Below are 17,466 nucleotides of genomic sequence, written 5' to 3' on the forward strand. Positions count from 1 at the left end.
GGCAGCCAATATCTCACCCACTGTGTGTGCCTGCCTCTCCACGGACCCGTGGCACATACTCACCCAGCCCAGATGAAAGATTCCTGGTGGAGGAATGCAGAGGCCACTCCACCCTTAGTCCCGAGTCACACACCTCCCCACTCCCCATGCCACGCAAGCTTTCACTTCACACAACAATCTGGTCCAGAGGACAGGACCTCTCCAAGAATATCTCAGCCTGGTCTTGGGCAGCCAGGAAGTGTTCTGTCATCCTGTCAATGTCTGTGAACTTATTTGAATATCATTCGCTACTGTGGTCTCAGACAGCAGCCACAGTTACAGCCCAAACAAAATCTTTGCCTCCCCTCTCATGGCAGCCAGGATTTTCTCAGTCCTAAATCGATCAGGTTTTACTATCCGGCTCCTTATACTTTCCTAACTGGCCCTCATTGGTCGATTCTGGCCAGCTACCTAAGTGTCTCTTGCTTTTCTTTCCTGGTGGTCCACTCTTGTTCAGTGATCCATTTTGTGCCCGAGGAAAGCCTTGTCATTGTCCCCGAGTCAATGTCCAGCAATTCCCTACGAGAAGCGGCATTTTTCTCACAAGGGCTGCCCGAGCCAAGGGTTCTGTAGTATTCGAATCAATCAATAGCTGTGCAAAGCTCAAAGCCGCAGGACATCAAAAAGTCTTTGTAGAGGGTTTAATAGCACATTGCAAATCAATCACTCTACATTTATGTCTTGGAGATGTCTGATGACAGCATTTAAGAGAAACCTGCTGGCAGATTGACAAACAACCCCCACTAGCCAATTAAACAGTAACACCAGAGAACTTTTCATTACTGAACTCATTCTGGATGGCTCTGCGGTCTAAGTACAATAGACTGTACCAGGCCCAGACTTGAGCGAGCACAGGCGAAAGGCAATTTGCAAGCCAATACTTTGCTTAGGAGAGCCTAAAGAGGTAGCTGGCTGTGGGCCATCAGAAAAACCCCAGGGCCATATAATGGCCAGCCGGTCCCTGGCCCATGGCTTTTCCATGAGGAACAATTTGTCTCAAGATTTTTGGTTGTCACACTGAGGAGTGGCATCTAAGGAGCAGAGCCGGGGATGCTGCCAAGTACCCCCCAATTCATAGCACATTCCCCGATAACCACGAATTTACCAAGCTCGGGATGCCAATAGGTTGGGAAACCCATCTCCACCCTGCTAGCTAGTTTACAAAGTGATGATGTCTCTCCCTCTCCAACTCAGCTTGCTGCCACATTAAAAGTCAAATAATGACGGGAATGCCATGGCAGAAATAATTTCACTATTGACTATACGGCCACACTTGGAATTTTACTCAGAAAATGGGTTTCAAGTGGCAGTAAGAAAATACACATTCTGCTCACAAAGCACCTCTACTAGGGACCCAAAGGATCATCCCTTGACATAGACTGGCATCGTGTGCACTCCCTTTGCTAGACACATCTCTTGAAGATGTGTGTGTGTGCTTGAAGCAGTAATCTTAGAGACATGCATGGCTTTGGTGACTGTTTGGAAGCATCTGCTACCACTGACCACAGCGTGAGTAGTATGGACCATGCTAAACCTGCATCACTGCTGTCTCCTTCAAAGATCTCACTCCAGTGAACATGGAGTCCTCCCCTAGCTGCCTCTGCTCAGAAAGGACTTGGCTTTTTCTAGACAGGCCAACACAGGGACCATTTCAAGTCCCACCTTCACTATTGGCAACCATGACCCTGGATCCCAGTTTAGCTGGGAGGGTGGGGATACAGGGTCAGGGAAACTCCTAGGCGTCAGTCTGACTGGACTGCAGAATCCTACCCAGGCCAGGGGCCCCCAAGTTACCTACTTCCTGGTCCTGAAAGGCATCCATCCACCCTGAGCCTCAGAGGACTCTGGTTTTTATTAATTCTCTACATGGCTGACAGTCCCACACATATGTGGGCCACAGGCTACTCATCACCACTGTTACAGGCCAAATTCTACTTGCCTCAGTGTCTCAAACTCTCAAATCTACCTGTACTTCCCTAACAGGCCAAAGCATACTTCCACGCCCATGAGGACCAGAAGATTTCCTATCAGTGTAGCTACTTGTTCAGAATGCATATTCTAGACGTCCCACAAAGCTCTCTCTGTCCCTTTAGCTCTACTTCTACTTCCTACAGTCCTCATCCTTACCATGCAAACGCCATCTAACCGTGCCCATCCTTCCCCGAACACGGTCTTCTTCCTTAAAGCTCACGAATCTGCTGCTAGACTCTTGGATCTTCCCCCCACCTACCTCTCCTCTTTTCTCGATACACTCTACTATGCTGGTTGCACAGGTGTAAATCGGAGTCTACCCTGCAAATTCCAGTGGCTTTTTACTGTGCCAAGGGATCCAAATTCCATGGCACAGGAGCAAATGCATACTTTCCTAGCCATCAGGGGTAACATGAATGATGTGGGAGGTGATGTATGCTGTGAAGATGACTTATTGCCATTGGTTAAAAAAGAAGCTACTTTCGGCCAATGGCTTAACAGAGTAAAGCCAGGCTGAAAGGGATATATAGAGAGAGTAGGTGGAGTCAGGGAGAAGCCTTGTAGCCTCTGCCAGAGACAGATGCGCTGGAATCTTGCGGGTAAGCCACAAATAGCCATGTGGCGATACACAGATTAATAGAAATGGGTTCATTTAAGAGATATAAGTTAGCCAGAAATACACTAAAGTTATTGGCCAAACAGTATTACATATAATATAGTTTCTATGTGATTATTTAGAGTCAGAGTGGCCAGGAATGAACAAATGAACAACCTCTGACTACACATGACAACTCCCAAAGGGGATGCACAACCTGTGAAATCTCTGGGCTCTGCCGACACGGCTCCACACCACCTCTTTCCCCTCCCAGATCCACAGCACTGGCACTGGGCTCCTATGCCTGAAAGCTTCCTGTCTGCCGCATTAACAGAGCTGTGCTATATCCACCCGAACAACCAGGACCCAAGAGAAGCCCGAGAGACAACAGTCACCATCTTTGTGCTGTTAGTTCAAAGGAACTCAGGGTGATCCTGAGTCAGGCCTGTGTCTCTGCTGCCACTGATAGGTAAGGAAAAAGGAGTAGGGGAAGGCAGGGGGCAGGGAAGGTCAGCGCTCACTCCTGTACCCCTGACTGTTATGAGGATCTAATAGAACACAATCTATAGAAGAAACAGAGAGAGAGAGAGAGAGAGACAGACAGACAGAGAGACAGACAGAGACAGAAACACAGAGTCAGAATGATGTTGACAGAAAGTTTGGCAGGAGCAGAAGAGCCAGAAACCAGCACTCCCTGTTAAAAGATGCTCAGAAATGTGACTCAAGGTACCTCCTACAGTCTTTGATCTTTAAAGCCCATTGTAAGGTTAACTAATTAGTTCATGGCTGGTCCTAGAGGAAAGTGAGTATTACTGGGGAGGGAAGGGGGAGCAGGAAGGAGACTCCTGCAAATCTCACTGTGGTAACCCATCCAACTCCCAGGTTCCCGCTGCCTGTGTTCCAGCCACAGCCATTTGCCTCCTTTCCAGAGACAACGTCTCTCACAGGGAGGGTATTCCCCTTAGGAGGAATTGAGTTCAAACACTACCAGGAAGCCACCATTAAGGCATTAAAGAAAAAGAAATAAAAGGAAAGGGGAAGAAATATATCTGGGAAGCCTACAGAATAATTAACACCAGCTACCCTGCAAGGCATTAATAATAATTAAAACTTATAATGTCAATTTCATGGCTCATTACTCAGATGAGACACGCAGATCTTCCTCTGGGCTTAATGTCCTACCCCACGGAGACTGGGTTCTTACACATGCATAGCTGCGCTCTCCAGCTTCTAAGGCATCAAATTCAGCAGTTTGCTTTGACAAATGAGATTCCATTAGACCTCCAACTCTGCAGGGTCCCTCATGCATCCCTGGGCCACAGGGTCACCATGTCCTGAAGCAAAGTGGATGAGCACTCATAGATGGCTCCTGCACCACAAGAGCCCCAGAAAGCCAGAGTGAAGTACGTGAATCAAGACCTCCTCCATCTTTAGACTCTCTGCATTCAGGGTCTTTCACTCGGTGCTTGCTACTTGGGGTTCTAACACCCTGTTAGCAATGGCTATGGGTCCCAACGTTATAGACAGTCTTTGTCCTTCGTCCCTGGCCTGGTAAAGGTCACAGGATCAAGACATTAACTGGTGGAATAACTATGTGAAAGTTACCAGAATCAAAACAGAATCACTTTTGCCAAACCCTAGATATAAGTAAGTACATAAATAAATGAAGCAAACCAAAAGGTTACTAACAAGGGGATCTTACATATTCATGCCTGTTACCCCAAAACAAAGACTGCCAGGACCACAAGTATTGCAACTTTACACACACACACACACACACACACAGAGAGAGAGAGAGAGAGAGAGAGAGAGAGAGAGAGAGAGAGAGAGAGAGAGAGAGAGAGAGAGAGAGAGGGAGAGACAGACAGACAGACACATACATGCTTCTGCTTGAAACTCAGACCAATGAAAGTGTAATATATTCAACCTTGGGCCAGTGGTACTCTTGTTATCAATTTATCAATTTTTTTAAATCAAGGGTCAATCCTTACCCAGGGTTAACAAGGTGAGTTTGCCTGGTCCTCCCCTTCATGTACCCTTCCTCAAACCCCAGGTATAGCCCAGACCTCACATCCAGTACATCAGCCTGCCTCTGGTCACTCTTGCCCACACAACACACATGTAAATATATAACCTGGAATAACTACAGAACTAGGCAAGTCAAAGAAGAACAGGAGGGGGTAATAGAGAGGGACCAAGTGATTTCAGGGGGAATGGAAAAACTGAGTTCATTAATTAGGAGGGGAGAGGAAGATAAATAAAGAAGGTTGAAGGAGTGAAAAATAATAAGGATGTCTGAAAAAGTCACAAGCCACCACAATATTTTCTATGCACCTAAAATTAAAAATTCCCATCTTGAGGGATGGGCTGGAGAGATGACTCAGTGGTTAAGAGCACTGGCTGTTCTTTCAGAAGACATGGGTTCAATTCCCAGCACCCACATGGCAGCTCACAACTGTCTGTAACTCCAGTTCCAGGCCACCAGATACCCTCATACAGATATACATGCAGACAAAACACCAATGCACATAAATAAAAAAATTTAAAAAGTCCCGTATGGAATGACAATATTCCCCTCAAGAGGCAGAGATTAGCTAACAAATAGCCAAACACTAATCATGAGAAGTCCCATTTTGAGTCATTCAGGGTTGTCCAAGAGACTTCCCAAACAAGCATGATTCTTAACTACATTCTAAATATTTATCCTTATGCACATATTGTAAATGGAAGTTTCTGTCCCACCCAGGCCTGCAGTCATTCAGTTCCAAATAAACACACAGAGGCTTATATTAATTATAAACTGTTTGACCTATTAGCTCAGGCTTATTACTAACTAGCTCTTACAACTTAAATTAACCCATAATTCTTGTCTATGTTTACCCATGTGGCTTAGTACCTTTTCTCAATGCAGCATTCTCATGTTGCTTGTGGGTGACTCTCTGTCTTTTCTCTTCCCAGAATTCCCCTAGTCTGGTCGTCCTGCCTATACTTCCTGCCTGGCTACTACCAATCAGCATTTTATTAAACTAATATGAGTGATAAATCTTTACAGTGTACAAGAGCATTATCTCACAGCACCACATAAATATAGTTTTTACCCTTTATAAAAGGAACTTCTCTTGGCAACAGATGTAGACCATTATAGGAAACCATAACCAAGAACAATTTAGAGATAAGTGATTGTATAGTACCCAGCTCCAATAGATAGATCTACAACATTGCTCCGACACCCAATACTCAGGGAACATCACAGAAGAGGAGGCAGAAAATTTCTAAGAGCCAGAGGAAAGTGAGTCTTTGGTGAAATTGCGTAATCTAGAAATAACACGGGAGTTACACACATGAAACCTCAACAATACAATTGCCTGAACAAGACCTGAGCAAGGATGACACCAACAGACAGGGTAACTCCTGGGTCCTCAACCCTAGACATGAACTGCAGATAACTGGGGATTGTGAAAGCAGGAGAAACCGTCTTCCCTAGGGAAGAGAACACTAACCAGCTATCTAATACCAGGAGGAAGGCCCTGATATTATAGACATATAGGTAACATTATATGGACTTAGCATGTTATATCTATATATTTAGGAGTGTGTGGTGTATGTGTGTGTGATAATAATTGAAGAAAACAGCATGAATTTGAGAGACAGGAAGGAGGATGCATGGGAAGGGTTGTTTGGAGGAAAGGGAAGAGAAAAAATGATGTAATTAGAATTTCAAAAAATTAAAATTATTATTAAAAAAATAAGGATCGCCCTCTTTTTTGGACATTTGGATGAAATAGTGTAAAAAGCAAAGATTGAAAAATAGCCAAAGGGAATTGGAGAGATGTCTCATTAGTTAAGAGCACTGGCCGCTCTTCCAGAGGACTTGGGTTTGATTTTCAGCAGCCATACTGCAGCTCACAACTGTCTGTAACTCTAGTTCCAAGGAACCTGACTTCCTCTTCTGGTCTTCACAGGTACGAGGTACTACTATATATAGGAATTCCTACTACTGCCAGTAGCCTTTAAGTTACCTGCCCACTTGGGTGTGGCCTCATACTACATATGCCGATGTAAAGCGAGCATCTACCCTCTTTTTGGGCTGTGAAACTGGGTTGCTGTTCCCCATTCCAGCAGAAAATTGAGATCTGTGAGTCTACCCCTAAATAAATAACCCTCTATTATACTCAATTCTGAGCTAGTGTGGGATTTCTTCTAAGTGTCCTTCATCAACGAGGCCCACACATGGTTTGCAGACACAGAAAAAAAAAATAAAAACTATTTTTTAAAAGGACAAGAATTTTTATAAATACCATCTTGCATGGTTCTCATTTTGTTTTTGAAAACTTCTCATGGCCTCAGTTCCCTTGTTGTATGCCTATAATTTTCTACAGCACATATTCCCATCACAGAGCTCCGTTATTCCTAGGTAAGTATCATCCATTGTGTAGAAAATCTCTCTACAGTTATTATGTAGACTAGAAAAATCTGTGGACTAGAAAGCCGACTCCTCAGGATTACAACCTGGGCTCAGAGAAACTCTCCTGCCCATTATTACCTCTACGTTGTGAAGCTCAGGACCTAAGTAGCCAAGACCTCTTGGGGAACAGTGGCTGGATATGGATGAACAGGAGAAACCCCAGTGATTGCTCAATGAGGAGCAGGGCATTCAAGCCAAAAGCCGAGTCTGAGCAAAGAAATGAAGCTGGTGGTGGGCATGGTATCCCCTTACCACCAATCCAGACTTGCCCACATGTGGCAGAGCTGTTCCATGTTTCAGGAATAGAGAGCTGACTCCAGAGAAGAGGCCAGAATTCCAAACATTCAAGCATTACAGGCCCTGTGAAAATGACAGCTAATGACCCCCAATGTCCATGTCTTTCTTCTCATCTGTGAGAAGAGCCCAAGACTCATCAGACAATGGAGCTCACTCAGGCAGAGTTCTCACTTTCCAGTCAAAATCTGCAGGCTCCACAGATACGGCGAATCTCCTGCTGCTCGGGTACATACCATACGAACTGACACAGATTTCGTACCAGGTTTTAAAGGGACACTAATTAGAACTACCTTTGTATGGGCTAGATAGTAAATACGGCAAGGTGTGAGCCATCTTTTCCCACAAGAACATTAGCCTAAAACAAGAGAGAGCTGGACGCGAGAGAACACAGTAGAGCCCAGAACCTGAGATAAAGCAATGCAGTTTAACTTCCTCGAGCTTCCGATTCCCTAGTCTTCTCACACGCAGTTTAGCCTGTATCCGGACAGAGTCAGGGACGGGAGCTCATGTCTCCCCTTCCTCTTCCTCCTTATCTTCCTTTATAGCACACTTTTTTTCCCAAGCCAACGTACTTCTCCCCATTTCTCATTGAACACGACCATCCATGTGCTCCCATGCGCTTCATCAGAAGCCTTCTCCAATTTAAGAGAGGCCTGACCCGTTTGTTCATGATCCTATTTTATATAACACCCCAGCCTCTAGTTTATAAAGCTCACCTGTGGTGAACTGAATACAGGCTGGTCCCAGTTTGACTTCGATATCAAATTTCCATTTCTCTCATTACATTTTACCCGCCGAGTCCTGGATTTTTGTTCCTTTCATTCGCGTCTCATTGGTGCTCTTACTGCCCTTGGGTGGCCAGGGCAGGCAAGGGAACTCCAGTGTGTGTATTTATTCATCTCTTTCTGTAGGCGGAGACTGCTCAGACCCGAATAAGAACACAGAAACTACATTAATTACAACACTGCTTAGCCAATGACTAGCGTATTCCTAGCGAGCTCTTACATCTTAAATTAACCCATTTCTATCAATCTGTATATTGCCACTAGGCCGTGGCTTAACGGTACCAGCATGTTTGGCTACTACATGGCATATCTTTGACTCTGTCACCACCACCCCCCCACCCGCTCTCCTCTCTTCTTCTGCTCCTCTCTCCAGAGGCCAGTCTCCCCTCTCCCCTTCTATCTTTCTTTCATTCCCTTTCCCCTAATAAAGACCCCCTCCACGAGAGCTCTGTCGCACGGTGCATTTCTCTCGCCTGCCGCTTTTATTTTTTAAATTACATCTACCACATGGAGTTCACAAAGAGAAAAATTAATTCTGATTGAACATGAAAGAGTGAGATACTCAGAACTGCCTAGAACCGTGTTAACCCTGGGGCTGGTGGTCCTGAATCCGGGTCACTGGTAAGAATTTGTTTCGAGTTCATAATGACATATTCAAGCTCCTGAACCCATGTCTCACTGCATGGAAAGGGGTGCACTCAGTTGGAATGCTCATGTGTACACGTGTGTGCATGCACATGTACATTCCCGCATACTATAAAAGCGCCATGCACGTCATTCTGAAGCCATTGGGAAGTGTTAGGGACCTTTCACAAAGTCCTTTGCAAGGAAGCTTTAATGGAACCCAGCTCCAGACGTTTGTTCAAATTATCTACGCAGAGGAACCGCATCAGTGGCCACACAGGTGACAAAGTCTCCCATACCTCATGCCCAGTGGTCCCAGTTTGTTTCCACTGCTGTGATACAAACCATGACCCAAAGGCAACTTGGAGAGGAAAGGGTTTATTTAGTTTATGTACCCCAATCACAGTCCACCATGAAGGAAAGACAGGGCAGGAACTCAAGGTGGGATCCTGGAGGCAGGAACTGAAGCAGAGGCCATGGAGAGATGCTGCTTCCTGGTTTGTTCCTCAGATTTTCTCAGTCTGCTTTCTTATAGAACCGGCAGGGAGGACATGGCCCACAGTAGCCTGAGACCTCCCCCTGCTGTGGAATATTTAACAATGTAAAGGTATGTTACATTTGCTTATGCTGCAAAATATTACTTTAACTATGTAAAGATGTGTTGCATTTGTTTAATGATGGGAGGATGTGTATTTAATTAATAAAGAGGTGTTGCATCTGTTTCATCTTGCCTGCCTAAGGGCACCTGATTGGTCTAATAAAAAGTTGAAGGGCCAATAGCTAGGTAGGCGAGGGATAGGTGGGGCAGCTGGGCAGAGAGAAGAAATAGGAGGAGAAATCTAGGCTCGGGAGAGAGAAGAAGAAAACAAGAAAGAGAGGAACACGTCCCTGGGTCAGTCAGACAGCTGCCAGCCAGACAAGAGAAGCAGTGAAGGCAAGATACACAGAAGGAAGAAAGGTAAACAGCCTGGAGGCAAAAGGTAGATAAGGAGAAATAGGTTAAGTTAAAAGAGCTAGCCAGAAACAAGCCGAGCATGCAAAACTAGTAAGTCTCCATGTCATCATTTGGGAGCTGGTTGGTGGCCAAAAAGGAAAAACCTGGTACATCCCATATTAACCACTAATCAAAAAAGAAAAAAAAAAAAAAAAAAAAACCTCACAGCCTTGCCTACAGGTCTACAGGTCTACAGGTCTACAGGTCTACAGGTCTATCCCATAGTGATTTTCTCAGTGAGTCCCTTCCTCCCAGATGACCCTCTCTGTGTCACTTTGACAAAAGATAACCAGCGCACCACCTTTTATTGCCTAGTCTGTGCTGGTTGGAGCAGGTCAGGCCTCCAGGGGCACACAGTGTGTTCAAACCATCAAGGCTGTGCCTTCGGGCGACACGGCAGCATTGTGAGAGGCTCGCAGCCTTGCGGTGAACCTTTCCAGAGAGGGCTTTTAGTTTTCAGAGACTTCACTTTTCCAAACACTGGAAACAACCATCTGCCCTTTCACATTTCCTACTCCCGTCAAGAGAATAAAATTGATGTGCAATGAGTGTTTGTCTTTTGATAAAGAAGTTGCAATAAAAATGCATGCAGAGGTAAACAGATGCCCTGGGAAGCTGGATCCGGGGCTGGAGGGGGCAGACATTCCTAGGTATGTAAATCAATCCACAGTGACACAACCATTCACTGAAGTAAACGCAGGTGACTAAAGGAGGGACCATATCCCAGTGGTTGCTCTATAAATGTATGGGACCAGAGCAAAACCAGGAGGGGTCTAATATGCCCACTTAGGGTGCGAATTCCTCTCATGCTGTTTGGGCCTTGAGGGCACTTGCTGGGACTCAAGTGGTCCTTGATTCCAAGAGCTGTTTTCATCACCCCAAGCACCTGTGTGAACTGTGAACGTAGGAAAGTTCTTCCTACTTTCAACTTCTTGGCCCGTGGGATCCTGACAGCAAGCCCCTGAGGTTGCTCTTGTATTACTAGCCTTTTGTAGACAGTAAGCAGGCACAGTAAAATACGAGGACTTCCCACAGTCCACCAAACAATACTAGAAACAAGCCATCTGACCTGAGATGCTTGTGAACTGCAGATAGGCAACCTCCTCAAAATAACGTGATTGTTATGTGTAGCTGAACTGACAACCCTCCAGGTAGCCTGACTATTGCTTATAGAGGTTCTGGGAAGCAGCAATTTATGATCGCCTTCTTAGCAGTGAGAAAACCCTTGGCGGAATGATAAGGTTCTCATGGCTCATAAGTGGAAGCAGGATTTTAAGTCTTCCCCACCACTGCATTGCTTTCCCCCAAAGAATGAGAGGAGCCTCAAGGTGTGGAGAAAACAGCTTACATTTGGCAGGAAAAGGAAGGCAGCGTCTTGTGTCTATTAGGCCAGAAGGAAGCTGATTTTGGTTACATTGTCCAGTTTGGAGAGGCGTTGCTTACCCCCCACATTCTTGGGAGATGGCAATGGCCCAGTGACTAGGGCCTGAACCATTCCTGGATCCGGACAGAGAAACAAGTGAGCAAGGCCACGGTCACTGTGGAGAGCCGCAAAGAGGTTCAGTCTGGCAGCTCTGCATTCCTAGGGTCCCCTCTAGAAAACCAAGGCTTACCACCTACAACTCAGAGAGCACAGTCTACAGCCTCAATCAAGCTCCAAGCCAGCTGGTCCCTTCCCACAGCACAGTGCTAGCTCCTGGGGCATAGCCTTCCTCCTGGACAGATATGATTCTGGGGAGCCACACATCAATGCTCTTAGCAAGCAAGGCATATACCCAATAGGTCTTTCCTCAGGAGGGGCTGAGGTCTGGATAGTAATTCCTTCTACAACCTTCTTATAACTTACATCAGCCGCCACTTCATCTTTAACTACAGTTTTCCACATCGTTGTCTGGATGCTACAGAAACAAATAAAAATGGGAAGGGAAGGCAGGAGGGGTAGGGTGCATTTGTAATTTCAGCACTTTTGAGACTGAGGTAGGGGGATCTTAAGCTTGAGGTCAGCCTGGTCTACATAGGTAAACCTCTCAAGCCTTTCACAAATCGAGTGGCAAAGGTTTGGTTTTTTTTTTTTTTTTTTTTTTGGAAATACCTATGTAAAACATTTTTCTCTAAGAACCTGGCTATAAGGGGTTAACAAATGTTCCCTAGCCCTGGAGGGGTTTTGCAGGTGACCCTGGGTTGTGCTTAAGTGCTTGATACTGACACAGACTGGGGCTCAGGTCTGGCCTTTCTATGTCCCCATGGCACGGAGACTCATTTGTCCATCTGCATAATGGATGCCATTAGCATCTCTCTCATGGGGATTTCAAGTGTGAGACTCAGTGCACACCCACCAGTGACGGAGACTAATGTCCGCAAAGTAAATACTAGGGGAGAGTTTCCAGTTACTGTGTTAAATTACTTCCCCCTAGAGAGAACATGAGAGGAACTGCATAGATGTGGGGCTCTAGCCTTGGGCTCTGGGGGGGGGGGCAGTGACAGATGACAGACATGGGCGGTAAAGAGGCTATGCTGGGTCAAGGGGTATGCCATGTCTCGGGGAAGACAGAGAAGAACGGTGAGGTTTCATCATGCCATTTGGGACACCGTGCAACTTTTTAATTTTTTATTTCTGGAATTTCCCATTAATATTTTTTTTTGGACCAAGGCTGACTGAGGGTAACTGAAGGTCACAGAAAGTGGAACCGTGGATGAGGGAGACTACTGTAGGAGGTATGTATGAAGGATGGAAGCCGTGAATTAACATTTGGGACCTATGTAGAGCTAGTTACTACTGTTTAAAAAAAAAAAAGCTTGATTCCAAATAAACCCAATCCCCAATGCTTTGAGTTTCCTATACCACTGACTCTGTACTTTGCTGCCCATAGAGGATGATGGCCTGGGTACACGGGTCTCAGACAAGCTTTTGGCCAAGAATTGAGACAGATTTATTCTTCCAGACGTTGACAGGTAGGGTTAGAGTAAGGAAGTCCCTGTAAGTTTAACGTCCATGTTGATTTCCAGGAGTGTGTGTGTGTGTGTGTGTGTGTGCACGCGTGCACGCACGTACACACACACGCACATGCATGTGAGTATGTTCACATCACTGTGCACATGTAAAGGTCAGAGGGCAACTTCAGGGGTCAGTCCTTACCTTCCACCTTGTTTGAGATTAGGTCTCTCTGCTTTGTCCTTGCATGGGCTAAGCTAACTGGCCTGGGAACCTCTAGAGATTCTCTGGCTTCTGCCTACCGCTCACCGTATGAGCACTGGCCCAAGATACACGCCACCATGCATGGCTTTTACTAGGTCTCTGCAGCTTCCAACTAGGGCCTCACATTTGCACACTTTACACGCTGAACTATCCCCCTTAGCACCGACTTCTAGGAATCCCTGAAACTCAAGGTGTTCATTTATAAAATTCTTTGTCAACTTAGTAATAATGGTCATGGCCACAAAAGGACACCATGGTCACTTTATAGACTCAAGGTGCGCTTCATAAAATAAGTTACTAGAGACTCTATCACTCCAGAGAAAGGGCTCCCGAAACAACACAGTGGAATGGTGCCAGGGTTGGCACCGCTCCCTCACATGTTGGCTGGCTCACTTGGCAGCAGATTGGACAGGGCCCACAGTCAGCCCGTGGCCTGTGGCAGCACCGCCATGCCAGCGTGTTTCTTCGCGGTGGCAACTGCTTCAGATTGTATCCTGTGTGCTGGTGACTCAATCCAGCTTACTTCTGCTTTGCCCATGAGGAATCCCTTTCCCACAATTTAATTGGACTTTGTACGTAGATTTTAAAGTAAAACCAAGTGTCTCTTTATCCAGTCCAGAAAACGAGGCCTCCTGTCTATCATGGGGTCAGTGCACGGAGAGGGAAGAACTTTCTTGTGGGCTACTGTCAATAGTATCTTTGACCTTCCTAAAGTGATAGTTTCTAACATATTAAATAATTTGAACTCCCTAGAATATTAAAGGTTGCAGTTTTTCTTAAATTTGACAGAGAGTGAGAGAGAGGGAGGGAAAGGGAGGATGTGGGGAGAGAGAGTGTGTGTGTGCGTGCATGTGTGTGTGCGTGCATGTGTGTGTGTGTGTTGGGCACTCTGACAGGTCTCAGACTCTCTGCCAATGGCTTTAACCAACCCCCTAAGTCTCTATGAAATCAGGTATTGGTCTGGGCAGTACTCAAATGGGTTTATTTATGTATTGTTAGTGACTTTGTTAATAATTACACCTTTCAAATTCAATTAACATTTTAAGTGTTTTGAAGCATTTTCTTTTGATCTTCAATCTTTATTGTAAGCAGAAAGTGTTTTAAGTACATTAATGAACTGATTCCAATTGGAATAAGTGTCTAGTATTTTTGGAATCTCTACTTTGAAATTCAATAGCCCTGGATTTGGTTATAAACACAATATATACAATTTCCCACCCGGGAAAAAGTTCTTTGCCAGCTATTTATCTGAAACAAAATTAATAGCCTGAATATGAAAAGAATTTAAAAACAAAGATTTTTTCAAATGAGTATGTATAAATGGTCAATAGATACATGAAAAAATGCTCAACACTGTTATTCCAGGGAATTCAAATCAAAGCTATACTGAGATTCCATTCCACCTTAGAAAAAAAGGCTAGTGAACACGGAGAGAGGGCACGGAGGACAGTCTTAATTATACTTTTATTCTTATACCCATCTGGTGGGACTGTAAATTAATTAGTTCAGCATCTATGCATGTAGGATTGGATGTTTCCCAAAAAGGCTGAAAAGAGGGCAGACCTAGGGGACGAACCAGTCCCAAACCAGGTAAGGCTTCCTGGTGTGTGGGAAGTTTCACATTTTGTTGCAGCTTCAGGGAAGCCAAAGGACACAGGGGGAGGATCTGATGCTGGTTAGGACCACAGGCATGTGGAACGTCCCACAGCTCACAGTGAAAGCTTCAGACCCAGGCAGGAGGTCTAACCTGACGCAGGACGATCTGACCCTAGAGGAAGACTCAAGGCAGAACATCCAATCTAAATGCAGTCTCACAGAGTGAAAGGACCCCTCAATTCTACAAGAACTTAATATTCCTCTGAATATTATAAATGTGCACTGAAAGAAATTAAGGGGACTTGAATTTTTAAAATAAAATTACAAAAGAAAGAAAAACTCAGCCAACAAACTAACCACAGATGTGCAAGTCCCAGCATAAAACAGAAACAACACACACACACACACACACACACACACACACACACCATTTCTGCTAATGAAAATGAGTTAGAAGAACCACCAGACAAAGAATAAAAAAGATAGTTATAAGTATTTTTTTAAAAAAATCAAAGAAGGCATGAATCTACTACAAGAGAACAAAAACAAAGACATGAATGAAATGAGGAAGCCAATCTAAGACACGTGAATTGAGACAGAATTGCTGAATAAAACCCACACTGAGATGATTCTGGAAATGAAAAATTAAATAAGGCAAGCAAAACAAAAACAAAAACCTTCAGTGGAAAGCTTCACCAACAGAATGGATCATGGAGAAAACAGAATGAGGAATGAGAGACAGGCAGAAGAATTGGATTATTCAGTAAAAGTCAGTAAAAAAAAAAATTCAAAAGAAATTATGAACAGAAAAAGAAAGATCTTTGAAATTCATGAAAACAGGTAGCTTTGCATTATGAGTGTATAAAGAGAATACCATCACAGGAAGGCATACAGAATGTTTCCAATAAACTCATATACAAAATGTTTCCCAAACCTAGAGAAAGGGATGCCCATCAGGTACAAGAGTGGTGTGGAAAGTCCTTCTGTCTAGTTTTGCTTTAATTGGTTAATGAATAAAGCTGTTTCTGCCAGTGGCTTAGCAGAATAGGACAAGGCGTTCCAAGCAGATAGAGGAGGAGAGATTAGGCAGAGTCAGAGAGAAGCCATGTAGTCACCCACAGGAGACAGAAGCACCTTGCTGGTAAGCCAGAGCCACGTGGTGATACACAGATTAATAGAAATAGGTTAAGATATAAGATCCAGTTAGAAAGATGCTTAAACTATTGGGCAAACAATATTGCAATTAATACAGATTTCTGTGTGATTATTTTGGGAGTCTGGGTGGCCGGGAAACAAACCAGCAGGCACCCCTAACAATTTGGCTTCCAACAACACAAGAGGTCAATGAAACTCCTAAGAGGATCAGAAAAGAAACTCTTATGATATCAGGAAAATATTTAAAACTCATAAAAAAGAAAATGTACTAAAAGACAAAAGAGAGAAAGGCGAAGGCACGTATAATGGCAGGCCCATCAGAATAACACCTGATTATTCAACAGGAACTTTTAAAGCCAGAAGAGCCTGGGTAGATGTGTTCCAAGAAAGCCAACAATGTCCACCAAGAATAATATACCCAGCAAAGCTATCTATAAAGGTTGAAGGAGTAATCAAAACATACCATAATTAAAAACAGAATAAAGGAATTTATAGCCACATATTAGAACAAAAAGCAAGCCTCAGCAAATATAAGAAAATTGAAATTGAAGCCTGCATTCCATCTGACTACAATGGAATAAAGTTGGGTAGCAACAGCAATCAAAGCTACAGAAAGTATGGAACTTATGGAAGCTAAAAACAAAAACAAAACACTAAAGAATGATAATTGGACCAAGGAAGAAATCAAGAAGTAAATTTAAAATGTCCTAGGATCTTGAATGAAAATGAAAACATTAGCATACCAAAATCTATAGGACAAAAGAAGACAGTCCTAAAAGAAAAGTTGATAGGACTATCTGCCTACATAAAAAATTTTCAAATTAATGACTTAATGATGCATCTAAAAGCTCTAGAAAAGAACAAGGAATATAACAACAAAGAGTACATAGGGAGAGATAATCAAAATCAGGGCTGAAGTTAGTTAAACAGACTGAGAAAAACAATACAAAGAATCAATGGATTGAAGAGAGTTGATTCTTTAAAAAGAGTCACAAAATTGACAAACTGTTAGCCAAATTAACAAACAAGAAGAGAGAAAAAAAACAAATTTACAAAATTAGAGGTGAAAAAGCAGATGTTACAACAGACACTGAGGAAATAAAGAAAACAGTAAGACTATAAATTAGATTCTATATTCCACTAAATTGGAAAATCTAAAAGAAATGGATTAATTTCTAGGTGTCTATCATCTGCAAAAATCGAATCAAGAAGAAGCAAATAATTTAGATAGACGCATAGCAACCAATGAAATAGAAGCAGTAATTTAAAACATCCCAACTCATAAAAGGTCAGAACTATATGGATTCAGTGAAGGATTGTATCAGACCTTAAAAAAAGAGATAATGCCAATACTCCTCAAACTATTCCACAACATAGAAAAAGAAGGAACACTTCAAAATTCTTTTTATAACGCCCTTTTTACCCTGAGACCAAAACTAGACAAAGACCCAACCAAAAGGGCCAGAGAAGGAGGAAGGAGAAGAAAAAAGAAGAAAGTTAAAGGTCAATCTCCCTGATGAATAGAGAAAAAAATCTCAATAAAATGCTTGCAAATGGAATTCAAGATCATATCCACAAAATCATCCATCATGATCAAGTCCGCTTCATCTCTGAGATACACAGAAAGTTCTATATACACATACCAACAAATGTAATCTGCCACATCAATAAACTTCAGGAGAGAAACCACATGGCCATCTTCTTAGATGCTGAGCTTTTGACAAAATTCAACATCGTTCATGATATATA

At 43.7% G+C, this 17,466-nt stretch overlaps 1 protein-coding gene across 1 annotated transcript in view; it reads right to left on the reverse strand.

The window, feature by feature from the left end:
• Window positions 1-17,466, reverse strand: part of Sh3rf3 (SH3 domain containing ring finger 3) — a 255,973-nt gene that overhangs the window by 102,468 nt on the left and 136,039 nt on the right. The gene's annotated exons all lie outside the window — the stretch shown is intronic.

The sequence above is a fragment of the Alexandromys fortis genome, unplaced genomic scaffold, assembly GCF_014885135.2.
Source record: "Alexandromys fortis isolate MF-2015 unplaced genomic scaffold, M_Fortis_MF-2015_v1.1 scaffold_9, whole genome shotgun sequence".
Classification (NCBI taxonomy): Eukaryota; Metazoa; Chordata; class Mammalia; order Rodentia; family Cricetidae; genus Alexandromys; species Alexandromys fortis.